Source organism: Rousettus aegyptiacus, unplaced genomic scaffold, assembly GCF_014176215.1.
Source record: "Rousettus aegyptiacus isolate mRouAeg1 unplaced genomic scaffold, mRouAeg1.p scaffold_m13_p_1, whole genome shotgun sequence".
Classification (NCBI taxonomy): domain Eukaryota; kingdom Metazoa; phylum Chordata; class Mammalia; order Chiroptera; family Pteropodidae; genus Rousettus; species Rousettus aegyptiacus.
The window spans coordinates 169,127,325-169,155,214 of NW_023416284.1; the positions used below are offsets into that span (position 1 = coordinate 169,127,325).

Sequence of the window (27,890 nt, forward strand, 5' to 3'; positions counted from 1 at the left end):
TGGTCTTATCACATCTTATCAGGTATCGTGAACATTAAAACACGGTTTAATGAGCCAACAGCACCCTAAAGCAAGCTAGCAATAAATTCAACAAACGTACTGGCACCCTTCCCAGTGTGTGACAAACAGCCTCCTTTCCTTCTGTGACAAAGAAGGAAGTCTTGACTCTAGAGCATTACTTACCTTCAGCAGATGGGTGGGTGGCTCTTGGAAAGGCTATTGTAAAAAATGTTTTTGAGACCAAATACCTTAAAGAAACTAAGAGAATGGGCACTGTTTTTTTTTTTTTTTTCAATTTTGGAACAAGAAGTCCAAAGTAGAGTTGTTCTTCACTTAGGCCACTGTGTTGTGAAAGGAAATGAAAAGCAGACATTGGTGGAGGGATGAGAAGGAAAGGTTGAAAGATGAGAAGGTTGGCTGAAGGTAGAGGATGGGTTTTGTGAGGGAGGGTGGGAGGAAGAAAAGAAAGAAGAAAGGAAGGAAGAGAGGGAGATGGGAAGGAAGGAGAAGGGAAGGGAAGGAAAAGAAAGGAGGGGAGGAATTTGTATTCCTTCCTTCCTTCTTCCTTCGCTTTCTTTGCCTTCTTCCTTTCTTTTTTTCTTTTTTCTTCCTTCCTTCCTTCCCTCTCCCTCCCTCCTTCCCTCCCTCTCTCTCTCTCTCTCCCTCCCCCTCCCTCCCTCCCTCCCTCCCTCCCTCCCTCCCTCCCCCTCCCTCCCTCCCTCCCTCCCTCCCTCCTCCCTCCCGCCTCCCACGTCCCTCCTCCCTTTCCTTCTTCCTTCCCTTCCTTCCTCCCTTCCACTTGGAAGCAATCATCGTTCAAAGAAAATGCCCTCTCTTGATTTTCAAGGTCTGATCCATCTCCCTCAGCCAAACCACAGACTAGAGCAGGCAAAGAGATACCTCGATCCTCTCGGTTCCATTAGAGGTCTGAAATATATCAATTATATCCAGCAGAATAATTATTCCTTTAACTATAACGCAAGTAAGCCTGTCTGTTCCACCAGATTGCACTTCTTAAGGGCATAGGCATGGCTAATTCTCTTTGTGTCAACAATACTTAACACATTCTAGCACATAGTAGGCATTCTATGAACAAATATATTTTTGTTAAATATTTTAGAGTGGATATGCTCCAATTTTTTCCCCATGAGGTCCACTGTTTATTCTGGGCTGGAAAAATTTGACTTATGTGTTAATGATAAAATCTTCTACTTGGTCCTGCATAATAAAAAGATGAGTTAAAATTCCATATTCTATAAGGAACTTGGGTCTTCTGCTGATGGATGGATGTCTGCTGGTGGATAAAGATGTTCTTAACTGAGACAGATTTTTTTGAAATGGAGCGGCAGGTGGGGCCAGGAATATGGCTATAGTGAAATATCATTCAGAAAGTCCTTAAACTATTATTCTGCAACATAAAAAACGTGAAATAAAGTAAAAATCAAAGATGCTTCATTGATTTTAGTTTTGATAATATATAAAGTAAATGGCAAAAAGCAAAATTTATTTTGGCCCCTTACTCCTTTAAGGAAAGACAAGCCTGAAAGTATTTTTTAAATAAATAAGTATTAAGTTCAAAAAGTTTGGGAAAGAATTGTTGGAATTGTATGGAAGTTTTTCACTTCTGATTGTTTTCCTATTTGGATGTCAGTCAATGAGTTAGAGTACATAACAAAAATCTAAGTAAGGAATTAATCTGCACCTGACCCTAACTCCAGATTTCTTGCAGTCTTATTGGCATGAGCACCTTTAGGTCACTAGGAATAGATGTTAAAGAGGCGTTTTCAGGCCAGGAGAGATGCTGAAGTCTTCTCAGCACCTGTGGGTAGGCTGAGGATCAGTGGGGAAGATGTTAAAATCACTCTAAGGTAGGAGAGCATCAAAAGTCATGGGGATACTCTGGTGGGGTCAGGAAGAGTCACGTGGTGCTTTTCATTCACCTGGTACAGTCTTGGGTAACTTATCCTGAGGTCCTCAAGGGAGTGCTCTCACACGGCAGGTTCAGACTGCATGTTGGACACTTGACAAAATCTTAGTTACTGTGAGGCACAGTCGTCTATGATGGGGCTGAGAAAGCCTAGCCCATGAGTTGAGATGTAACCATGCTCTACCTCTGGGGGTCCTTGTGGTGACCACAGCCAAACATCAAACACAAAGTAGCAGCACATGGAAACAAAGACACAGAGGTAGCTATAAAAGCCACATGCACTGAATGAAGCCACCAAGCATCAAGTCAGCAGGAAAATTTCAATTTATACCAAGGAGTCCGGGGAGCTTCCCATCATGGAAGTGGAGAGGATAATGAGGAGTCAATGCCCCAAAAACTTTACTGGGTAGGTACTTAGATGCAAAGGCTAAGGTAGCAATCAATTGTCTTATTAGCTGCCTATCATGCTAACATCTCCAGGAGAAACAAGAGTTAAGCTCCTCAACAAATGATGTGTGAAGCCCTGTGCTGAGTGACAGGTATAAAACAGTGAGAGAGTCAGTCTTGGCTCCTGCCCCACTTGGGCTTTCGTTCTTGGGCTCAAATATTCGTTATAAATAGTACTTTTGGTACTATTTATAGTGTTCTCATAAATAGTTTTGCTGCAGTAGAGAACCCAAATACCTCTGCAGTTTTAAGATTCACCCAGTTACAAAGCAGGTAAAGAGAGGGCGTTATCATAATGGCCACAGAATGTACACAAGAGAATATACAAAGAGACCTGTCTGGGTGATTTCACCATCAATCTAAAGATACATTGCTTTAAGACTAGAGTAAATTGAATTAGAAGAAAACATAATACTACTAAATGTAACACCACATAGTTTCTAAAAAGGAACCGATTTATGTAGTCACGTTCCTGTGTAAGCCGAAAATAGAAATTCATTTAAACTCCAAACCGAATACATTTGGAAAAGATCCACGGTTTCCTAGAGATAGAAAGCCATGACCTAGGATGAGAGAAACCGTAGTTTCTTGCTTTTCTTGTTCCTATTCAGTAATTTTTTCATGCAACAAATACTGAGTGAGCATCTACGAGATGCCAGGCACTGTTGTAAGCCCTTAAGAGACGGGGATGAGCAAGACACATAAATCCCTCACTCTCATGAGACTCAAATTCCAGTGGGCAAGAAAGGCAATTAAAAGGAGGGGGAAAAAGTAAATGAATGACGTTCCAGTAGCAGTAAGTTCAAAGAATTCAAAATAGAGAGAAGGGTAGGAGATAAAGAGAGGAGAAGAAAAAAGAAAGAAGCTAGAGAGGAAGAGAAGGAGGGAGGCAGAGAGGGGAGGGGGCAGTTTTACTCAGAGTCGCCCAGGAAGGCCTCTTTGAGCTGCTGCCTCAGTGTAGCGAGGAGTCAGCCACATGAAGATCCCGAGAACGGCTTTCCAAGGAGAAGGAACAAGAGGGCAAAGGCCTGAAGCAGGATCAGTGTGGTCAAAGCAGAGTGAGGAGAGAATGGTGGAAAATGTCGTGGGCAGGAACTGGGTCCTGTCAGACCCCGTAGACCATACTAAGGCATTTTCTTTTCCTTTTCTGTTTGCTTGTTTGTGTTCTTGCTGTTCTATTGTTTTTTGTTTGTTTGTTTTTTGTTTGTTTGTTTGTTTGTTTGTTTTTTAATGACGAGAGGCTTTTGGAGAGTTTCTGAGCAAGGGAGTGACAGCACGTCTTCCAGACTGAGTTCTCTGTAAATTCTGTATGTTGTGTGAAGCGATCGAGTCACCTCCAGCCCAGTTTCCCATCTCATGCCTCATCTTCCTGGGTCCTTCAAAGGTGCATTAGACCTTCCATGGAAAGTACAGAACGCTGTGGGGAGAGGGGCGTTTACCATGACGGCATAGCTAGAACAGTGGGAGAGAGCCCATCCAAACCCTGTCGCCCACGCCCATGGAAAATCAGGGTATGACGGTGGAGAGTGGTTTTCCTGTGTGTTCAGATCAGCAGGGTTCCTCCATGATCCTCTCTCCAAGTGAGGAGAGAGCCTGCGATCATGCCCGTATCCAGGATGTACAGGCGCTTTCTCATCTTGCGTGTAGATGTGAAGCTGGGAGTACTGCCACCAGCTAGGTCAATCAAGTAGAATAATAATAGCTACAATTACGGAGTTCCTAGTAAGTGTTCTTCACTGTGTACTTAGATACATTATCTCCAATTTTCACAATCATCCCTTAAGACACTATCTCCGTTTAATAGATGAGAAACGTCAAATTTAGACAGATGACAAAACTCGCCCAAGTTAACACAGAAGGAGCAATGCCAAGATTCAAGCCAAGATTGCCCGACTCCAAAGCTTGAACTCTCTGCTTTCTGCCTCCAAATAGGTCTAATGACTAGAAAACGAAGACTGAATCTCAGAGTTGTCATTGTAGATTGTTCCTACCAGTTTCATTTTATAAACGGGTTAAATTTCATAACAATAAAATTTAAGAGAACTTCTTAATTAATAAGTGCCATTTTGTTACAGAACAGCCACTTTGAATGTGCAGCATAAGTATTTATATCATAAAAATTTTGAAATAAGCAGACCTTAATTGAAAATTAGAAGAATTTTATCATAGATCATTTTAAATAAACAAATAATTTAATTTAATAAATTTCCTAGGACCCAAAATTGCTTTACTCCATATAAATCTTATTGACACACAAAACTATAGCCAGAGTGCAGAGAACAGAGTGTTATTTGAGCATTACTTACAATTATAGGTACTTTTCTGTTGTTATTTTTCTGCTAATAGACATTAGCTCAGGACTCATTTTCACCTTCCTGCCCTTGGTTTTGGCAATTCAGTGAATTTCAATACTGTACTTCTGTCTCTCTCTCTCTTTCTCTCTCTCTCTCTCTCTCTCTTTCTCACACACACACACACACACACACACACACATGTACACACATATACATATACACACACATACATATACACACACACCTTGTACAGAGAAATTAACCCAATGGAATATTTTTGGGGCTTAATAGAATGTTTTTTCCCCAGACCAATAAAACAGAGACGGGCTAACTACTAGGTTCTAGATTTGGTGTCTCACTGACTCTTCTATGTAGATCAATGCTGGAATAGTATTTTCCGAGTACAGATTTTGCCTTGGTTGCTATAGACTGTGACTCTGACTAAAATAGTCATCACATACCAGTGAGCACTGGGTAAGAGAACTAGAACATTAAAAATGGAACAGACTTTGAAGATATCCTCATTCAACCTCCGGAATAATACATGAAGTAACCAAGATCTTGTTAGAAGGTTACTAGGTGATTAGGGAGTGAAATGAGACTAGAACTCAGGTCTTTATACCTCCAGGGTAACTGCCCAACCTCAACACAACATGCTTCCTCCTGAATTCAAGATCAAAAGAAACTATGTACTCTTATAAAACCTAATTTTGGAAGATCGCATCTATATGAAAATCCTTGTCCTCTGATACCAATAACCTGTGATTTCCCTAGACGCAGCTCATTTCTCTTGTCTCATTTTCCCAGCCCAGCGATGATAACTTCTTGCCTCTGAAATGCCAGCATGCTTGTGAACACTCACCTGTAGGGACTTCAACATTCAAAACAAATCCTTGTCGAACAGGAAAGGAGATCCAAGGAACATTACTTCTTCCTGAGAAATGTTATGGCATTTCTCCCAAGCGTATAATAAGTGCGTGGTGGTAGTTTATAAAACTTTTATGAAAGCTCTTCATTTCAGTTCTCCTCTTCCTTTCATTGGTGGGCCTGCTCCTGTTATTTTTCTGTAACCGAGATTTCATTTTTAAATATTAAATTGTGATTATGAAAAGAGGCTCTTTATTCCCAGAGCTACACTCACATATACGTAACTTCTTCTGACTTATGTGGAAGCAAATCCCACATCAGAGCTTCAGCCCTGGGCCCATAATTTGCAAGCATCAAATGAAGCCTTATATTGCAATGCAAATTTTAGTACCCAGGGGTCTGCAATATAATCACCCAGTTACAAAGAAGGTAGAGAGGAGAAGAAATTACCATACTGAGCCACATGATATACACAAGAGAATGCTCAGAGGCCCGTGTGGCAGATTTTACCACCATTGAAAAGACATGCTTGCTTTCCCTTGAAAATGTGCTCTCCTTTATAGAGTAATGTTGGCTCCAACTTGTAGGAACTTGAACTTCATCTGCTTTTATAGCGGTGATGGATTGGGCTGAATTATTCATACCCTTTCATCTGTATTACAAAACAGACAACCAGGAATTGGGATAGTTTTAGAAGGTGAACTTCACTGGATGAATAGGTTGAAATACGAAAACATGGAGAGTGAGAGAGAACAGTATTCTAGCAGGAGGAAAAGAGTGAGCGAGGGTATAGAGACGGGAAGACATGCCTGAGGAAAAGCACACTCTACTCGGACTAACATGTGGGATGGGACATTTCCGCCACATAGAGATTTGAACTTAGGCACCTACCACCCAATGGAGCTTAGAGCCTAGGGCCCTGGCCCCTTGGTGAGTGATTTCATCTGAAGGGAAAGCTTCCTCTGCTACATTACACATCTATCGCTGGGCCAGGATTCCAGAAAGACCTCTCTGTAGAGGATGAAGGAGACCTGGAATGCCTCCGTTTTGATTCCTAGGATCTCTCTAATTGGCAGCAAACCACAATTTCTTCTAGGATAATACATAATAGAATATTAACCAATAGGTGAGTCTTCCTCAACTTTCTTGGAAAATGGCAAAAAATACCCAATATTTCTTAAGAAATATTTAAGTTAAGAAATATTTAAGTTATTTGAATTCATTTTTTAGTCATTCCACAAACAATGCTTGAGCATCAAATCAATTAAATGTGGAGATAGAAAAATAAATAAGTCACGATCCCTTCGTACAGTCCCTTCTTGGACTGTTGAGGATGACAAGCACATAGACAATTTCAGTAAACTACAGTAAAAGAAATGCTAGAGGAGTCTGATGGGATCGTGGGAGCCAGAGAAAGGGTACTGACCCCAACTAGCTGGATGTAGGTGTGGAGGCCAGTGAATTCTTTCCTGTGGTAGGAAGGCCCAAGCTGAGTCGTATGGGTAAATAGGATTTGACCAAGAAAATGGGGGCTAGAGTGAGAAGGGAAAGTGGGTGAGAGGAAAGAGCATTGCAGGCAGCGGGAATGGCAACAAAGCAGCAGATCAAGACAGAACATGATATGGATGGTGAGTGTCAGTCAGACAGACTAATGTTTCCTATGGCAGCTTTAACACATTGCTACAAACATAGTGCCCTAAAACAACATGAATTTATTCTCTTTACAGTTCTGGAGCTCAGAAGTCTAGATTCGGTTTCAACAAGTTCAAGTCAAGGCGTCCTCAAGGGCTGCTTCCTCCTGGGGGCTTTGAGGGGATCCCCCATTTCCTTGACTTTTTTTTTATTTGCTGCTGTTCATCTGCACTCCTTGGCTTGTGACTCCTTCCTTCATCCTCGAAGCAAGTGGCCAGTCTGTATATCTGTCATCATATTGTTTTTTCCTCTGGCCGACTTCCTTCCTGTTTCTTATTTCCTCATCGACTTTCTTACCTCCCTCTCATAAGGACCATCACATTGCATCCGGCCCACCCAGATAATTTTAGAATAATCTCCCGATCTCAAGATCCTTATCACATCCACAAGTATTGATATTCACAGGTACTAGGGATGAAGACAAGGACATTTTGGGGGGAGGCTGTTTCAGCCTCTCACAGAGCAAATGGCAGGAAATGAGTTTGGGGGAGCAAAAAAGGACACTGAAGAAAAAGGCATCGTTAGCCACATTGGGAGTTTGGATCTAACCCTGTAGTCAGTGGGGAGCTGTTGAAGGGTTGTACACGGGGGAGAGACAGGATGGTAGACGCTGAACTGAGGGAGACACCTTGCAAGCAGAGAAACCACTTGAGAGGCTACTGTGAGAGATAATGAGAAGTGCTGTTTATGCCTAAGTGCTTTCCATCCCCATGTAATCCTTCAGAAAAAGATGGTATGACCTTATATTTGAGTCCTCATAAATCCTTATTAAGGGAGTTCTCTTGATTACTTTAACTGGAACAACAAACTGGAATGTGATGATATCATTAATGATCTAAACCGGGACACTTTTTAAATGGTTCTATTGATAATTACACGGGGATAACATGTTAAACCAAGATTGTCCTCAGGAAACTGGGCATATGGTCACCCTATGTTTGGCGAAGGCATGTTTTTGAATCAATGCTAATTTGGGGTGTTAGAGAGGTCTCTTGACTTGTTCAGTTTTTTATTCATTTATTTATTTATTTTTTGAATAGGCAAAGTTGATTAATAGAGCGGCCGTAATTTTCCTGGGATTATGACTGCACAATCACAAATGTTGGATCGTGTTATAAACAAGTGTTTGAAAGATTACTTTAAAATGAATGTATTAAATGATTACATAGTGAGCATTACAATACACAGTTGGGAAAAAAAAAAAAGCTGTTTCACGGATTTCTGTGACTTCAGGAAACATTTCCAGAGGCAGAATCCCATCTGGGTTCCAAAAACGCTGTGTCTTAAACACCACAGAATTGCTTATGATTTATTTGCTCTAGAAAACCACCTTAATCCTACAGGTGGCTCCAGTATGACAAAGATCCTGATGTCAAAATTCGCACATGAGAAGTTTGAATAAAACTGTTTCATGAAGTATGAGTGAGGATACTAATTTCTACATTAGTGTCTTGTATTTTGTTATTTTCAATATGCATGTGAAGCTAACTTAACAATTTAAGTATTGATAATCATCTGACAATCTACAATTAAATTAGTTCCCCTTATTAAAAAGTGGATGCATTTTAGGGAGATGATCTTCAATTGAAAAAACCTGGGGGCCCTACTTTAAATGTTCATTTCCTTCTATGCTGACATCTTCAGTATTTTGAGAGCAAACGCTGCAGGACTTGATAGGTAAGTTGTTGGGAGAGGGAGGAGGAGGACTTCATTGGATGGGTGGTGGTTTTACCAACTGAACTAGTCATTGGCACAGACTTAGGTTTACAGGGGGAAGGGTGGGAAAGGGGATATCGAAAGTTCATGGTTGGCCGTGTTGAGTTTGAGAGGCTTTGGGGAATGGGAGTACAGATTTTTGAATATGGAATGCGTTAAGGAAATAGGGACATTTATTTGCACTGGAACCACGGTTGGAAGACAGCAACAGAAAACTAGATTCAAGGAGAGAAAGCGTAGAGACTAAGCGTGATGATACAGGAGAGGTGAGATGACTAGAGGGTTGTATGTTTGGGTAAATTAATGAAGATATCTGGAATGTGCGGCACAGTGAAATCAAGTGACCTTGAGGTTTCTAAGGGTACCAGCCTGAAGGAACTCACCAAAGGCATGAGCTAAGGCTTTACCACAGTCAAAAACTGGTGCGGGCAGCACAGGGTGCCAGGCGAGCACTGTGGTGTGGAGGCCGGGGCGGGGCGCGGCCTGAGGATCCTGAGGCCCTGTCTGTAGGGACTCCGGCCCGTGCAGACACCGGTAACTCCTGCGTTTCTTGGCTTTCAAAACTGAGGTGTGGAGAAAAAATAAGTAACATAAAAAAACAAAAAATGGAGAAAGCAAGTTGAATTATTATTATGGATGGAATAGTTGTGTCCCCTCAAAATTCATATGTTGAAACCCTAGCCCCCAATGTGATGACATTAAGAGGTGGAGCTTTTGGGAGACAATTAGGCTTAGATGAGGGCACAAGGGTGGGATCCTCATAATGGGATTAGCAGCTTTACAAGGAGAGGAGGAGACACCAGAACTTTCTGTCTTCACCAGGTGCAGATACAGCAAGAAGATAAAGTGAGCGTTTGCAAGCCAGGAAGAGGCCCCTCACCAAGAAATGAGTCTGCTGGCACCTTGACCTTGGACTTCTCAGCTTCCAGAACTTGTTTAAGCCTCCTAGTCTATGGTGTTTTGTTACAGCAGCCTGAGCAGGCCAAGACAGCTACACGTCAGAGGGATTACTTAATGAGAGGGACTCATATTTTGCCTTTGCAGTGTTTTGGAATGTCCCCATTGCTGAGGGATGGGGCTGAGAGCTTGAGGTTACCAAGAGCAAATATGGACCCACATCCCATAGTCACGCTTCTCCACATTGGTTGAATGTGATTGAAAGTGAGCAACAGGACACCACCACCACCCCACACGCACACCTTTCCTGCCACCCAGAGGTGGGAAGACCCATCTTCCTGACCTTGCTGGCTGGTTAGAACCAAATAAGCTCCAAGACCTACTTATGGGACCGACCTCCTGAGCTCTGCCCCGAGGTCACTGGCCCTCCAGACAAGCACAAGCATCTTCTCTTTCCACAAACATCTGTTCTGTTGGGTCCTCAAGTGGGAGGGTGGGCACTCGGTGGCTGTCTGGCTCAGAAAGCACCCATTATGAACAGTGGATCATCTTGCATTCCATTAAGCATGTGATTACAGCCAGATGCTGCGGTGATGGGCATACAACAACTCCCGGTAATAACCGTAATTATGATCCTGGTGTTTCTTTAGCTCAACATTCTCTGAACTTCTTAAGTCAGAAGAAATTTGGAAGAATTACTTATTAGAGGCTGCAATCAAATGGAGAACTTTTCTTAAGAAGGGGGGGGACATTCTTCCCTGACATCCTGGCTTCTGTACAGCCTGCACCCGACATCCTGCGGTGTGTTCTGGAGTCCGAAACGAACGTGGCTCTGGCTCCACATTCCGGCGCTTATGTCTGTTCTTCCCTTCGCTTTGCTCTGCCCCCACCCCCCCCCCACTCCACCCCCTGCATCCTTCTCAGCTGCTTCTCCTGGCTGGGAGAGGAAAACAAGCACCTGCTTGCCCATCAGCTCACGTTCCCCCTGCTGTGGGGGCTTGCTGAGAGAGGCGCCACCCCTGCCCATTTGGGTGAAGTTCTTGGAATACCCAGAGAGAAGGGGGTCGTTCAAAAGCTAAAATTGGCTGCTTGCTGCGATGACTAACGGCCACCTGGGCCTGCCGTTCTCGTGGATCCATCTATTTGTGGAATATGGAGCTGTTGAGGGTGTATCTGTGCATACACGAAGTCTTTGCTCATTGGAGCACATTTAAAAGAGTTGGAAACGCAATCTGTGAAGAAATACATTGTATTCATTTTCTAGGGCTGCCATAAGGAAATGCCACACAGTGGGTAGCTTAAGCAACAGAAGTTTATTGTCTCACAATCTGGAAGCTGGAAATTGAGACCAAAGTGTCAAGGAAATTGGTTCCTTCTGAGGGCGGTGAGGGAAGGATGTGCTCCGGGCCTCTCCCTTGGCCTGTAGACCATCTTCTCCCTGTAGTATCTTCACATCATCTTCCCTCTATGTGTGTGTCTTTCTCGTCACAGGATATTCCTCTTTATCAGGACACCAGTCGTATTGGGTTAGGAGCCCTCCTGGCCACCGCCACCCTATTGTGACCTCATCTCAACTAGTTACATTTGCAACAAGTTTATCTCCAAATAAGGTCACATTCTGAGGAGCTAAAGATTAGGCCTTGAACCACGTGAAATGGAGAGGGACAAAATTTACCCCATAACATATATCGTGAGCCTTCCTCATGCCAGGCACTGTGCTGATTCTGAGGACACACTCTTGAAGAAGAAAGGCATTTTCTACCCTCCCAGGACATGTGTGTGTGTGGGGGGGGGGGTAAAATTATATAATCAATAAAATGATCAACACTGTGACAGAGCCCTAGGAATGGTTGTGGGAGAACACAAGAGGACCACCCATTCTGGACATGGAGCACAGGGGAGGAAGTGAGGTAGAGGCTGAGAAAAGGAATTTTCACTCAAAAGGCTAACCTTATAATCGGCTTGCTGCATAGACCGTAGAACAGCGTGACCTCAAAATTAACTAAAGACTCATCCTCCCTTTTGTTGGTTCTGTCTAAGCAACAAATGTAACTGCCTGCAACCCATGGCAATTCCTATGTTTTGTAACTCTTTGTAACTTCCTGCAACCCACAGCAACTTCCATGCTTTGTAACTGTCTGAGGACAAATTAACCAATTGGCTCATGCCAAATAAGCCCTATAAAAGCAAAGTTGCAACTGAGCTCTGGACCCAGACTTTCAGAGAGCTAGCTCCTCTGGGACCTGGCATAATATACCTAAGTTCTCCAGGTCTCCTAGTGCTGCTTAGTTTCTCATTAGTCTGATATTTGCAACATTTCTGCAACAGCTGAGGTCTGAAAGATAGTAGGAGTTTGCCAAGGAGAACGTGAAGTGGAACAGATAAATATCCCACAGGGTTAGAGTACAGTGTGTGAGAGTGTATCCTAGGCGTTAAGGAGACGAGGAACGCAAGGACAGAGACAGTGTTGGAGGGGAAATGATGAGAGCCCTGTAAACCCGCTGAGAAGCTTAGATATAGACCTGAGGGTACCTAGGAGCCACTGAAGAAGGTTCTTTAGGAAATGAGATGATTGGACTTAAGACTGAGAAAAACCTCACTGGCTGCAATCTGGGCAGGAGGGGACCAGGGAAGGAAATCACTTTGAGGGACATTTCTGCCCTGTAATAAGCCCTCAGTAAATTCTTATCGAATAGATGTTGGGGAAGACTGGATGTGTGTGGGGAAAATGGTGGGAGATAGAGGACAGGGGCACAGGTGTCAGAGATGACTTCCAGAACTTTCAGCATGAGTGGGAGGCGAGGCTGTTCATCAAGTTAATGATCACGAAATGAAAAGCTGCAGAGAATGAACTTTAAAAATCTGCCCCAGAGAACTTCGGGTAGTGGAAGACGGGGACAAGCTGGTGAGGCACATCTCCTCCCACCCCTCGGGCACGCGGGTCCCCGCCAGCCTTCCGTCATTTCATGTCACCCACTGCTCTGGTGAGGATAATACCAATCTGAAACTTTTTACGCCTTACCCATAACAGCTGAATAACAGCTATTAGCTTTGGACTGTAGACATTTTTATAAGATCTTAGTTCCAGGGCTTGAGGTTTGGCAAAAAAAAAAAAAAAAAAAAAAAAAAAGCGTATTATTCACACACAAAACAACTGCATTAAAATAGCATTAAGAGTCTGGCTTACACTGACTAAACCTAGGAAATTCAGAATTATGGTGAAAAGCGTGTCCTGAGTTCACCCTCACCACTAGGTCTGGTGTTTCTCCTCCTGCTGCGACGTTAAGGTTGGAGAGAAAGGCCCCCAGTGGACAGAAGGAACCATGCGGGGGGAGGCCAAGGCAGTTCACCTGAGGGAGCAAAGGAGGAGGAGAAGAACTTGGAGGAAGAGGCGTGACAGCAGGGCCCATGGTCCCTGGCCCAGGCCTGCCCCTCGGAGCCTGTAGAGTGACACAAGCATGAGGCACTGGCCCCAGTGGCTGTGCCCCTGATCGTGGGGTCAGGTAAAACTTGCTAGTGCCTGCTTCTAGCTCCTCCAGGCTGGAAACCCCCCCTGCTGTAAGCTGATGATGATGAAACACACATACCTCCTCTATCCCATGAGACAGAGCATCATTCAAATTTCTATCCATCTACTGCCCGTGGACACAAGGAGAACTCACAGGAAGATCCACTGCTCCCCGTCTAATGCTCAGTTTTTGAAAAGAATTGAGTAGAAAGCAGCTCAATCATGGGCAAACAAAAAGCACTGATTGTGTTTAAACATGGCAATATGGCTGATTCTTGCACTGGGAGTCTTCACCGTTAGGAAAATTTGAGGAGTTAAACAATTTTTATTTGGGGTCGCAGTGAGAGTCGGCAAGAGAGCTGAGGAACAGAAATTCCCTCCTCTTGGCCAAAAAAGACCTTTCTCCACTTGAGAGAAGGTAGAACCATTTGTTCTACATTTTTTTTTTTTAGCTTGATAGAGGTATCGTTGAAAAACGCAGTGGTAAGATATTTAAAGTATACAACGTGATGATCTGATGTACGTATACACTGTGAAAAGATTCCCCCCATCAAGTTAATTACACATCCATCGCCTCACATATCTACCTTAAGTTCTACTCTCTTGGTAAATTTCAATGATACAATACGGTGTTATCAACCATAGCAACCATGTTATATATTAGGTCCTCAGACCTCATTCATCTTGTAACTGACAGTTTGTATAACTGGTTCCTTGGCTATGATTTGGAAAGAAATTTCTGTAATTCTAGAATGCACCAAGGCATTTTTGGTAAGAACTTCCCCAAGCTTTTGAAAATAGTTAAGTGTAACACAAGACCTCAAAAATGGGCCAAGTCATTTTAAATACGGTGAATGTTAGCTCCAACTTGCTGACTATAAAGTGACAAAATACACTCCTTGGGAAAGTGGCTTTAGTCTAGCCTAAAATGTCAGGGGCGGCAGGAAAGGTGAGCCCAGAAATGCAAGAAACCCTGAGAGCTTTTATAAAATAAAAATAAAATGTGATGTTAATTATATGAAGTTATTGCCCCCTTCCAATACCTTTTGAATTTCTTTAAACTTTTCATCTTCCCAATCTCTCAATGATTAATAAGTCTCTTCCCTCCATCGTGTAATCACTATACACCAGAATAATAACCAAAATGGATGGGCTTGTCGAACTCTTACAACAATCCTATGAGGTAGCTACTCTGTTATCCCACTGATAACATAATGATGTCATTCATCATTATGATCCAGAATGATATAACGTTACTCAACCAAGGTTGCATATAAGGACTGAAGTTAGAACTCCACATGTCCTGTTTCAGAGGCTGTACCCCGAACCAAGTCTGGAGTTCTCGCCCCACCCGCCACCATATTTGATTTAAGCTGGGGCTTAACCATCCATTCCACCGAGACCTGAGTTGCCTGTTAAAATCAGAGCTCATGATCCTTCCAGAAGTCCTCATTCTAGCTTGGAAAACCCTGTTCTCTATTAGGCAGGCAAAGGACAGAAAAAGCAATTGTGTTCATTTCAAAGTTATTCAAAATGACTCTAAAAATCATGTCTTTCCGAAAGCACACTGAAAGCCCATTTCATTTACCTCTCCTCTTAGATGGGAAAATTGAGAGAGAGGATTCTATGCCACCAGGTCAAATAGTTGAGCTGGGGATGAAATGCAAGAAGACTCAGGCTTTAGAAAATGACCTGGCAATCAGTTTTCCAATGTGCTGTAAAATGTTCACACTCCTGAGTAATCTGGCTGAAAATGCTTTAAAGGACAGAACAGTTGTAAGCTGAGTGAAAGTCACTTTTCATCCCTCCTGAACTGTCATTTAGCAAAGTGGAGACAACTTTGACTCTTCTGTGGAGTCCTCGCCACCATTCGGTGACACTTCATCACAGGACACTGGTGATACTTCTCCTTGTTTTGTTTGGAAAAAAAGAGATATGAGAGAGTGAGCAAATAAAGAGACAGTGTAAACATGGGCTATAACATGTGTGGAGAGGCACCCAGGACACAGTGACAGTAGCAGAGCCAGATGTCTTAGAGCCGGTGACAGACAGCAGATTTCTTGTGGAGCTCTAGACGATTCCGTTCTGGTTGGAATTTCTATTTAACAGTCCTGACGAGCCTGTTAACTGTGCCTTAGCTCTACGTTGAATGAAAAGCACAAGTATCTGACACGTTTCTTGGCAACACCTTTGAGAAAAAGGATGCATTTGTCTCTGGTTTTGTACTAGAATTCTTTGGAGGGGGCACTCTTGGATTAAAACATCCTCTTTGAAGGTTGAATTTTGAGCCTTTTTCATATCCTCTGCATCACGGGCCTCCTCCTTGCACACACACACACACAAACACACACACACGTACACATGCATGCACGCATGCGTGCATAGACCTACATGCGTGAGGGGCTCGCTCAACATGGATATGAATTGCTGGCCTGCTCTTCATGTATTCCCACTGGACTGAGGCGCTGAGATCCCAGTGGACAGATACGAGAGGTCTGAACCAGTCTCATGCCCTGTAAATGTTCCCTCCACTTACTCTCACTCCCAGGAACTGATCTTTCTTGATCATGCCTGTTGGTTCTTTTCCTTGTTTGTCTTCTACTTGAGCTCTGACAACTCAGTGACGAGAAAATGCTGGAAGAAAGAGATGCCTGGGTATCAGAAACAGGGCTGGTGAGAAATGAAAATGACTTGGAGGGTTTCACTGACTTCTGCTCTTTCTCCTTTCTTGCTTTTTTGTAGTTCGGGATCCCACAGGTGTCAACATGGCAAAAATACGCATCCTTGTTTTACTGTGTAATTAAATAACACCTCACTCTGAGACAGGTTGAGTTATAAAACCTTAAATTTTAGAAAATCGGGTCGAGGATGCAGGGAAAACATCTGCTTTATGAAGTCGCTGGGTTCATCCCCCGCCCCCCCCCCCCCCGTACCAGGCAAGGAAGAGGCCATCGCCTCATCACCAACTGCTCCTGGAGACTACTAACCCATCCCAAAAGTTTCTGTGCCATGGAAACCGTAGGAACGCAGGTCGAGCTCTGGGCCCGGGAAAGGAAACTGAGCATCCTTGTTGGTTTGGCGTCACAGCTGACTTCCTGTGTTGTCAGCTCACATCACCATACTATGGTTTTGCCTTCAGAAACACCAAAGAGAGAATATGGGGAGGATCGTGTAAAAGCTTTCTATTTGACTAGGGCGGGTTACCTCTGTTTCTATCCAGAGGCAGGAAAAATGACAAGATGACTTAACCATATTATTCTTTGATTTCTGCTACCGTGCAGAATGGCTTCGCGGGGTCTCTCCTGGGGTGGGAGGTTAGCAAAGGACACCTTCAATGTCCTTCAACCCCATGAATCACAGGAATATGTGCCCTTCATGATCTGCAGTCAAGGACCATGGAATCGCGCATTGTCATTAATGGAGAGGACGAGTTCACCCTGAAAGGATACTCTCATACTGGATGTTTTAAATTTCAGGCAGTAGACAAACACGACTTATTCGCTTCTCCCAGAAAATAAATTACCTTTCTGAAGATGACGACGGGCACATTTAATAGAAGCCTAGGTGGCGTCTCATATCTGTTAATAGAGTGAGAAAATTATTGCAAAAGAAACAAAAATCACCAAGTTTTACTTTCAGACACTCAAAAATAGGAAGTGCCCTTGCCTCTTTCCTCCCTGTCACCTGACACACAGAAAAATAAACTACTCTTCTAGGAAAGGATATCAGCAAACGCAAATTCGCACATCGGACGCCATCTGAATGTGCAAGCACCCGCGGGGGCAAGGCTAACGAGAAAGCAAAGGGACGAGGATGGAGAAGTCTATGGGATGACGGAATTGTGCTTTTTCATCCCTCTAAAAACAAGCAACATAAAACCACCAGCAAATGCAGATTTGTGACCTGGTAGGGGATGATCGTTTAGTAGACCTTTTTTTTATTTTTTTTTTAGTATAATTTGTTGTTGCCGTTGTTGTTGCTCTGACTCTCAAAACATAAAGCTCACTCCGCAGCCAGCGCCCGCGCAGTCATAAAGTCTAAACGTGTATGTGCAGCCGCTCTCTGTGCCAGGTCCTCTTCCAGCAGCCGGCCTTGGGCCTCGGACCTCGAACGGCACCAGCAATGTGCTTACTGCCGTGGGGCCTGAGCAGGAGACAGGCAAACCGCAAGTAGCTAGACAGAGATCAGCTCTTAGTGATGTTTCGAGAAAAATAAAACTTTCGCATGATAAAGGAAGAGTAAGAGAGTAGCATTCAATGGGGGAATAAGGAAAGGCCTCTCCAAGGATGTAGTAACATGTGGGCAGAGACCCCAGTGATAAAAAGCAGCCAACCATGCAGAATGAGATGTGCATTTGTGTCAAAAGGAACAGAAAACGCAAAGGCCCTGAAGAAATGAGGGCCTTTTGTGCTAGGAACAGAAAGAAGAGCAACAGGAAAGAGAGCAGTAGGAGAGATCAACAGGAAAGGGGGTGGGAGGTGTGGCAGGAGACAAATCAGAGGGGTCCTGGCAACTCGTAGCAAGGAATATGACGAACAGGAAAGCAAGGTGGGGATTTACGCAGAGTAGGCTTATAATTCAACCTGTAAATACAGCGTATGAATTAGACCCTAATTGGCAATCCTAGAAGCTCTCGGAGCACCTGGGACATGAGTGAATGGAAGACAACTGTCTAGTGATCAGACGTGTACCTGGATCTATAAGGTAAACAGATCCGCACGGTAATTTTTAGACTCTGTAAGTATCTGACACCTTACACGGATACAAGGTATTAGAGTATCCAAATAACATATATATAATCTATGATGTGGTTGTGAATGATAAGCAAATTTAAAATACAGTGAATTCTACATATTGTACACAGTGTTTTCAGAGGCTCTTCTAAGACTCCATGTCTAGCGAGCATGCTTGCGAACAGTGTGAAAAGGAGAGAGAGACATCTCAGCTTTCATTCTAAACGTGCCCCCATCCTCCGGAGCCCCCAGGACCCTCGGAAAGAACCAATCTGTCTGTTCTCATCACTGTGACAGATCAGAGTCATGGGTATCAAGTCATCGTTTCATGGCCAAGATCTTGTCTCCAGACGTAGCTAGCTCACTCATTTCTGACAACATGCTGAAAATGAAATGTGCCTCCCGCCCCTCTTCCTTTCTTCTAAAATTTATAAATTTTGCAGTTTTGCTAAAAACAAAAGTTACTCAAGATTTTCAGAATGAGACGTCCCTTCGCACATCGGTCTAAAGGAGTAGAAAAATATTAAACGTAGATCATCTTGGAACACGTAGAATGAGAATTAACCATTTTTAGAACACACACAAAAAATAGAATGATAACATTCGGACAGCACGGCAAACGCCAAGCAGAGCCTGACTGGCCAGGAGCGTATCGTAATTGTTCTTATTCATCAGTTTTGATGGCTCCTGGGTCCCAGCAGAGCAGCTGCTCCATTCTCTGTTGCTAATGGATGGTGGGTAAAGGTTACCGTGCAGAAAAGCAGCGCCATCTCCAATTTCGCCTTGTTCCATCAAGCTGGGGTTGACGAGAGAGGCCCAAGTCCTGTGCTCCTTTGCCCTCGTCCCGATGTCCGATCTCAGGATGGCTCCGGATCTGGTGTTTACCATTTGGCCATCTGCCATGAGTCCTTTATTTTAAAGGACTTCGAATAGAAACATACACACATGCACGTCCCTCAAGATGTCGAACTAGAAGATTCTTATTTTTTATTTTAAATCTTTCAACTCACAATTAAGGAAACAGATTCATGCGAATGGGTAAGTTTTTGAGGACAGAAAGCCACATATCCTCCTGTCAAATTTACCCCCAAACCACCCCAGGTAGCACAGTCTCAAACCATCCAGACTCAGTGACGGGTCCCCTAATGCTCAACCCCTTGGCATTCGAGCAGTAGAGGGGATTCTCCTTTAATGTGGTCGGAGGAGAACACACACTCCGAATACAGAATTGCCTTTGCCATAATTTTTATTCATCCTCTTCCTTCAAATTATGGTGATTCCTAATCTATCTGAAATGATATTGCATAAAACCTCACCTACACGAAATACAGCCAGAAATCAGGAAGCCGTCAAGAAAGGCACCTACAAGGCACGAAGAGCTCTCTTGTGGGCCACACCAAAGATCGAAGATTGTGGCAAGTCCCCTCAGGTCTTTGTTGGTGTCCCCGACTCCAGATTGATAATCGACCTTCATAAGTGTTTGAAGGGCTTTCAAGCTCCCAGAGGACTGGGAACAGCAAGAAAATAAAGAGAAGTTCCTACGGGTCAGGAAGCACAGGCCAGACCCCGACAGAGCTGAGAAGGCACCTCAGACAGCAAGGCAGGAGCAGCGGCAATGGACACGAAGCACAGTCAGGGAGCTCAGAAGGGCGGGCTTTGGGCCGCCTCCCAAACCTCCGAGGGCCCGGCACAAACTCCGCCGACAGCTCAGCACGGCAACCGATGCCTTCAAAGCTGTCCCTGATTTAAACACCAAGGAGGGGTTTTATTCTGTTCATCGTGCTTTGAAGAAACAGAGAAGTATGATACATCTTAGCAAGACTGGCCAGGCTGTTATCTACTGTGGCAATAACTGTTAAAAGGGTGTAACCACACAAGCGAACGCGGGGATCTCCTCGGCTTTGTAGAATCCCCAGGGGTTTGAGGTGGGTCAGGTCCTCCTGATACTCTGCTCTCTTCTCCTCTCCTCTCCTCTCCTCCCCTCCCCTCCTCTCCCCTCCCCTTCCCTCTCCTCTCCTCTTCTTCTTTTCAGCCTCCCCTGAATATTCAGGCCCATGCCTATGGGACCGTGTGCTGACTCCCCAATTTTTATTCTAAGGACTGTGGATAGTTTTGGAAAAGAGCTTCAATTACATCTCAGCGCAAATTACAAATGACCTTGACCTTGAGCGTGTTTAAGGCAATGTTCATTGCAGTCCCGGCTCTATCTACAATATGCAATGAAACCCAGAGAGAACAGGTTGATTCTTTTACACACCCCACCTATACACGCCATTCTCAACCTCCTCCCACGGAAGAGTGACTTATTTGGTACTGGGCTTTGTTTGCTTTTCTTATGATGTCCTGGACCATGCTAGTTAGACTATGATATCATCACAGCTTTTTTGTTGTTTATTTAAGTATGCACTACCTTTATGCTCTCTTTACCTCTCTCTTCCTTATAAACAAATATGTTTTTATGGTCTCACATCATAAAAACTAGCTTGGAAACCAAAGAATATTCTTTTCTAATAAAGATTTCTTAAAAGTAAAGACTTTCTCCCAATGAAATATCTCTTGCCCTTCAACCACCAAAGTCACAAAACAGGAAGAAATGGCTCGATATTATCCTGGTGACACAGAAATGAGGTTTTTTTGAAGCTATTTACAAATAGGGCTATTTTACATACCCTGGTGTCTCAGTGACAGAATGAGGATGTAGACAGGGGAGGCTGAAGAGGAGAGAAGCGAGCGTCAGGAGGACCTGACCCATGTCAAACCCCTGTGTTGGCGTCTGGGGTGGTCTCATAGGAGGGTCATGAATGCATCAGTAACTGTTCTCAGGTCAAAGCCTTTGGGGAGGAAACCTGCCCAGGAGCTTTCCTTACCAGGGCTGCCTACAAACAAACCAGTTGCCCAGGTGGCAAAGTCCATAAGATATCAAAACAATTAGAAAAAAATATGGCACCAAAGAATTTGTATCTCCACACTCAACTCCACCTGAGTGGCCAACTGCATTTATTGGTCTTTCTCTGGTTGGAGTGAACTACCTAAGAAAACGAAAATTGAAAACAAGCAGAAAAAAAAAAAATCCTCAACAGAACTGGCCTTTCTTGATTGGGAAGTTATTTCTTCTCCCTTGTCCCCCACCCCCAGCGTGAACTTACAAATAGCCACAGCCCAACTCGGACCATTCCATCAGTCCCGTCACTGGCTAAGAGTTGAGCTAAAACGATCATCATAGCCAACTGGAATTCTGAAACCAAGCAGTGCACGATTTGGTGCTGTTTACTGGAGAAGAGTGAATTATTCCATGATCTAAGTATTGACCCCTTTAGCATGCCTCCTCAGACAGCTGTGTTCTTGGGAAACTGCAAAAGCATACTGAAGCGAACACAAGAACAGAAGACAACTGGGAAACGTTTTGCTGGCCAAGAAAAAGAAAGCGTTTTTGAACAATACTGGGTAACTTTAGCAATCTAAGTACATATTCTCTCTGTGGAGAGTGTACACGGCTAACACAAATCAATTATGAATGAGTGAGTCAGAGTCAAAAGGAAGTATAAAATGAAAAACAATTTTAAATTAGTTGTAATATTCCATTTCTGGAATTAAACTTCTGGTTAAATGTGGTAGAGGATTCAGAGCCTTTACTCCTCTCTCTTAAAACTCACTAAAGAAAACTCTGTCTTCAATGAAATAAATGACCATATTGCAAGCAAACCTATCTAGCATACTGCCCCAAACTTCAAAACCTGGATTGAGATAGGAAAGAAGGCTGAGGACCAACCATAACCTTATGGCTCAAGCAAAATACCAATCTCCCAAATGCCAGATCTGAAAGATAAACCCAGTATCCTTTGCAGGGCCTCGGGGAAGGTTGCGTAGGCAGTGCCCTGCAAAAGGATGCCTGGCCCAGCGAGTAAGCGGAGGGAGGCTAGAATCAAGCCCTTGCGCTACTCTGAAAATAGAGCTAAATCCTGTCCCCAAATCACAGACAGCATCTGCTCACCAAGCCCTGGCTAAGCAGGGTCACTTATACCCCAAAGGTGATGTTTTCTTGTAACTCACGCGAAGCCTCAAATGGGCTAGCGACAGCTCTGGATATTCAGTTAGAGAGAAGAGACCCAGGAGCTGGACAGGTCATGGATAAAGAGAAGATAGGAGCAGGACGCAGGGCTGCCTCCTAGAACGGCATGGAGTCAGCCATGCTCGAGGCGTCTCACCGCATCTGCTAATTCCTATCCTCGCAGATACACCTACCATTTATTTTTGGCCTCAAGAATAATGGTTGTTCCAAGTAAAGCCCCTTAAAAAAAACCCTGGTTATAGGTGCTTCCTTCCCTCTAATTAAAGCAAGCAAGGCTAAAAGGAACATAGGTGAAAGCATCATAAGAAGAGTCTCCTAAAGAAATAAATTTCAGCCATTGAGATTTGAAATATAAAAAAAAAAAAAAAAAAGGAAGAGAAAAGAAAAGAAAGAAAAAGAAAGAGTGACCGTGAACTTTATGTTATCAACGTGACTGGGCTGAGGGATCCCCAGATAGCTGGTAAAACATTACTTCTGGGTGTGTCCGTGAGGGCGTTTCTGGATGAGGTTAGCACTGGAGAAAGCATGGCTTCCTCACCAACGTGGGCTTCGTCCAAGCTGCTGAGGGCCTAGATAGAACATAAAAGGAAGAGGAAGGAGGAATTCATTCTTTTAGCTTGAGCCAGGACATCTATCTTCTGGTGCCCTAGGACACCAATGCTTCTGCTTCTCACACCTTCAGACTCCGACTGGGACTTATGTCATTGGCCCCCTAATTCTCAGGCATTTGGACTCAACCACAAGCTTTGCTCGTTCTCCAGTTTGCAAATGGCAGATCGTGGTACTCCACAATCACTTACTCCAAGTGTTATAATAAATCTCTTCTTTCTATCTATCTATCTATCTATCTATCTATCTATCTATCTATCTATCATCTATCTGTCTGTATCCTATTGGTTCTGTTTCTCTGCAGAACCATGACTAATACAGAAAGAAATGAAAGATACAAAAATTCAAAAAATAATTGCAAAACAACAGAAAACAACCCAAATAAACTAGCAAATATGAGCATTTCAAATTTTGACTGGCCCTGTTAACTGGGCATCTAAAGATGGTCATCAATATTCGCTCTCACCAAAAATATATGAGTTTTTCCACATCTATGATGGCTTTGGATATTATCAATCTTTTAAATTTAGGGTAATCCATTAGACGAAAGAGTGGCTTCTCTTAATTTTAATCAGCATTTCCCTGATGATTAGTGGAGTTAACTGTGTTTACATATATTTACTGGCCTTTGTATTTGGCTGCATCTAGAAGTATTCTGTGCTGCAAAGAATCCTTAAAAGAAATGGGAGTCTACGGCCATGCCACCCTGAACAAGCCAGATCCCGTCTGATCTCAGAAGCTAAGTAGGGTCAGACCTGGTTAGTACTTAGATGGGAGACCACCTAGGAAGACCAGGTGCTGTAGGCATAAAAAATAAAAAATAAGGGATTGTAAACTAACAAGGTCCTTGCAATCTGTGAGGTCAACCAAGGGTTGCCTCACCTAAAAAAAAGAAAGAAAGAAAAAAAAGAAAAAGAAAAGAAAAGAAATAGGAATGACATATTCTTGATTGGAATGAAACAGATGCAGTGCTTTTGAGGTCAGACTTTGCTGGAATTTTAGGCGTGCAGAGTAAGCTCAGTCATTAGGGACAGACTTACTTTCAAGAAAATCTAGAGGCCAAATTGCCTTATGAAATTTTCTAAATTTGGGGTCAGCCAAAGGCACAGAAAAGAGAAGAGACGGAATCAGAGAAGTCAGAGGAAACTTATTTAGGGCTGGACACGGCAGTCTGCCACGCCGTGTGACCGGACAGAAGAGTGACACTGTGCAGGCCCGCATCTGCCAAGTCACCCTTGCTCGTGCCCGAAACTTTGAAAGTAATTACTTGGGGGTCAGGCTTTGCATCTTCGAGAGTTCATGATGAAGCTGCAAATAACCACGGTTTTCTTGAGCACCTATCATGTGCTAGATACTATCGTAGGCATTGAGTAGATCGAAAGGCACTGTAATTCAGCATGGGCCTTGGGTCAGGCAGAGGCGAGAGAAAACCTGGCTCACTAATGACACATTAAAAAATAGGGATAAGGATGCCCAGTTCATACAGAGCCATGGTAATCACAGTAAACACGGTGCATAAGGTGTTTTTGCCTTGGACAAAGTAGGTGCTCTGTAGACATGGATTCCCTCTTCCTTTCCTCTAATTGCCATTAACAGCTAATGTGCCATTATCCATCCTGTTACGCCACCAACATCGCGGGCTGGAACACAGAACTGGGGACAATGGGCTACTCCAGGCAGTGTGGCAGGATGAGATGGTGCCATGGGAGAAAGGGGTGAGGACACGACAAACTCTGCTTAATTCACACTCTTATCACCAGGTGCGATGAACCAGGGTTTATCATACCTGCTTGTGAGCATGTGCTGTGGCAGAGTCCCTGGGAACACTACACTTAAAACACAAAGCCCTCGAATTTAGTTTAGGAAAAAGAGAAGCACGGCATGTAGCATTCACATGCTTTTAAGGAGAAGGGGCGTGGGAGGGGGCGTGCCAAGGGGCTGCAGGTCCTGCTTATTTTGTAGGAAGTGAAATGCGTGTGTGGAGGCTGGTGGAGCTCAGTGCGGCAGGGAGCCGGGTGGGCGTGAACTCAGAGCCACAGCCGACAGCCGGCTACCAGCTCTAACTCTCCTCTCAGGGCTGTGACGTTTGCTTACTGCAAAAATCAAACCCAACGCCGGCTAAAATTTTTCATTTATCATTAGCTTTTACTTCCTGAACTATTTTCACTTTACATTAGCCGTGCTTTAGAAAGCACCTATCCCAAGGTACCATGCTCAAGACTATTTAAGGAAAGGATCCCTCTGCCATCTTCACAAACTCTAAAATAGCCCCGAATGTGAGAAATTGCTTTAGCTCTCACTGCTATGCAAATCAGGGAGCGGCTGGTAGGGTGGCCTTGCTTATTTTGGTAAATGTGTGGGTAGGGGAGGGAAAGTGGCTGTTTAAAGTGCATTTAAAACTTTTGGTTTCAAATTATTAAAGTCTGCAAGAAGGAACTTAGATTTCCCAGGAACAAAATAAAACAAAACTTCCACCAGAAATATGTCAGGCATAAATACACTTAAACAAAACTCTTCAAAGCCACATTGTTGGCTATTTGAATAAAGAGTTGAAAATTTTCCTACCAAATAATTAAGTTCACTTCGCCTGCAGGCTCAGAACTCGTGACCTCCCGCATCTATCCTGCTGACTCCTTACCACCAAGTGTAAGGTCATGATTCCTGAGCAGTTCAGGCCTGGCTGCAGCTTTGGACCTTCTGATTTGATGCACTAATCAACTGTGACTTCCAGGATCTGGCTCTTTCCTGGGTTTGCCTCCTGCCTCTATGACTTTCCTCACGTCGTCTGGGATACTGACGCTGGATCCTCACTCTTCTTCCAGGACCCGGGTCTCTGCCATGGATGCTCATTGGCTGAATTATTAGCTGTCAATGCAAATGTACCCCTGGGATCCTGAACTGTTTCCTCAATTTGGCGTCATAAAATTGAGTCGTATTAGCCATCGAGGACAAGTTGTTATTAACATTGGTATGGGAAAATAAACATGCAAGAATAGCCAGTAAATCAATTAAAAAGAGCTCCCATGAAGGGAACACTAATGCCTGCCGTAAAGCCTCCACATCTGAATAGGCAAGAAGATCACTGGGGTAGAATAAAAATAAAACGTCCTCAAACATACCTGAACGCATATGGAGACATTGTGTATGACAAAGGGGGCATCTCGGATTGCCGGGGCAAAGCTAAGGAAATCGTGATAGCGGATGGAAAAAGACAAGGTCTGTATCTCACGCCACACACAAGAATATGCTTTAAATGGACTGGAAATTCGAATGCAAACATTTAAAATATACAAGTAAGAGAAGAAAATATAAGTGAATTCTTCTTTAACCATGTTAGAGGGAAAGTCTTTCTAACCATAACTCATAATCCAAAAACAAACAAAAAATAATAATAAAAGAATAGATGAATAAATGTGACTACATAAAATTATAAAAACACTGCATGGAAAAGCATCATATACCAAGTCAGAAGACAATTGACACACTAGGGAAATGTTTGTAACTTAACCACGGACAAGGAGCTAACTTCCTTGATATATAGAGAATTCTTAAAGATGGAGAAATAACCAAAATCTATTGAAAAAAATAGGGAAAAAAGTAAGCAGAAAATATATTTAAAAACATATATATGGCATGTAAACATACAAAAAGATATTCAAGTAACCCATAATTAAAGAAGTGCAAGTTAGAATTATCCTATTTCTCACCTCTCAGATAAGAAAAATGTTCAAGTATGACAACACATCCTGTTGGCAAAGCTAGGGAAAAACAGCCACTCTCCCGCATTGCTGGTGGGAATACAAATTGGCACAGCATTTTGAGAGGGGAACTTGGCAATGACTAAAAAAACGAGTCATACATTTACCTCTCGGCTGAGCAATTCCACTTCTAGGAATCTGCCCTGAAGATACATCTCCAAAAAATACAAACTATTTATGCACAGGTTATTCATTGCAACATTGTTTGGAAAGGGCTAAATACAAATATAATCGAGCACTACGCGACAATGTTTTGGTCAACAACAGACCACTTATAGATGGTGGCCATATAAGGTTATGAATGAAACTGAAAAATTCCTATTGCCTAGTGACATTGTAGCCATTGTAAGGCCCTAGTGAAATTCATTAACCGTGTGTTTGTGGCAACGCTATGTAAACAATGCTAGTGGTATGTGGAGGCTACTATGCTATCAGTTGTAGAAAAATATAACACATACATAATTGATAATGATAATAAATGACTACGTTACTACACTATATTTTTCATTGTTAAAATGTACTCTTTCTACTTATTAAAAAAAAAAAAAGTTTTCTGTAAAACGGTATGCCAAAGTTATGCCGGCAGCAGCCTCATACATCTCGTGTTTACCTTGTGACTTAATTGCATCATTTTCTCTTGTACTTGATTTAATCTCATGTTGTTTTGTTCATCATGGTCCCTAAGCATACACGATCTACTACTGATGTCGCCAGTAAGAGGCAATATAAAGTGATTGACCTGAAAATGAAATTAAAAACGATTAAGGACTACAAAGGTAGGAAATCAGTGATGGTTATTGTTTGCCAATCAGGCTGTCCCATTCTACCATAGCTATGATCTTGAAGAATAGAAATAAAGTGATAGAAGTTGTTAAAAGATCTTCTTCATTGAAGGCAATGAGACTAACAAATATTCAAGAAGGGCGTATATCAGACATGGAGAAACTTCTGATGACCTGGATTGAAGACCAGACACAGAAGCATATCCCTCTCAGGACCACAGTGATCACGGCCAATGCAAAAAGTTTGTCTGTGTTGAAAGAAAAGGCTGGACCAAACTACGATGTTAAATTTACTGCTAGCTCTGGGTGGTTTAAACGATTTAAGAATCATTACTAATTACATAATGCGAAAGTGAGTGGTAAATCTGCAAGTGTTGATGTGAAGGCAGCTAAAGAATTTTTGGAAACTCTAGATAAGCTGATGGTGGAGGAAAATTACTTGCCAGAGTAAATATTCAGTATGCGTGAAACCTCCCCATTCTGGAAACGGATTCCTGAAACGACTTTCATCCATGAGGCCAAGTGCATCCCAGGTTTCAAGACTTTTTTTAAGGACAGAGTAACAGTCCTGCCTAGGGGCAATATTGCAGG

At 43.1% G+C, this 27,890-nt stretch overlaps 1 pseudogene; it reads left to right on the top strand.

Annotated features, from left to right (window-relative positions):
- The first annotated feature begins 23,447 nt into the window (after window positions 1–23,447).
- Window positions 23,448–23,566, top strand: LOC118605584 (annotated as a pseudogene).
- The last annotated feature ends 4,324 nt before the right edge of the window (window positions 23,567–27,890 follow it).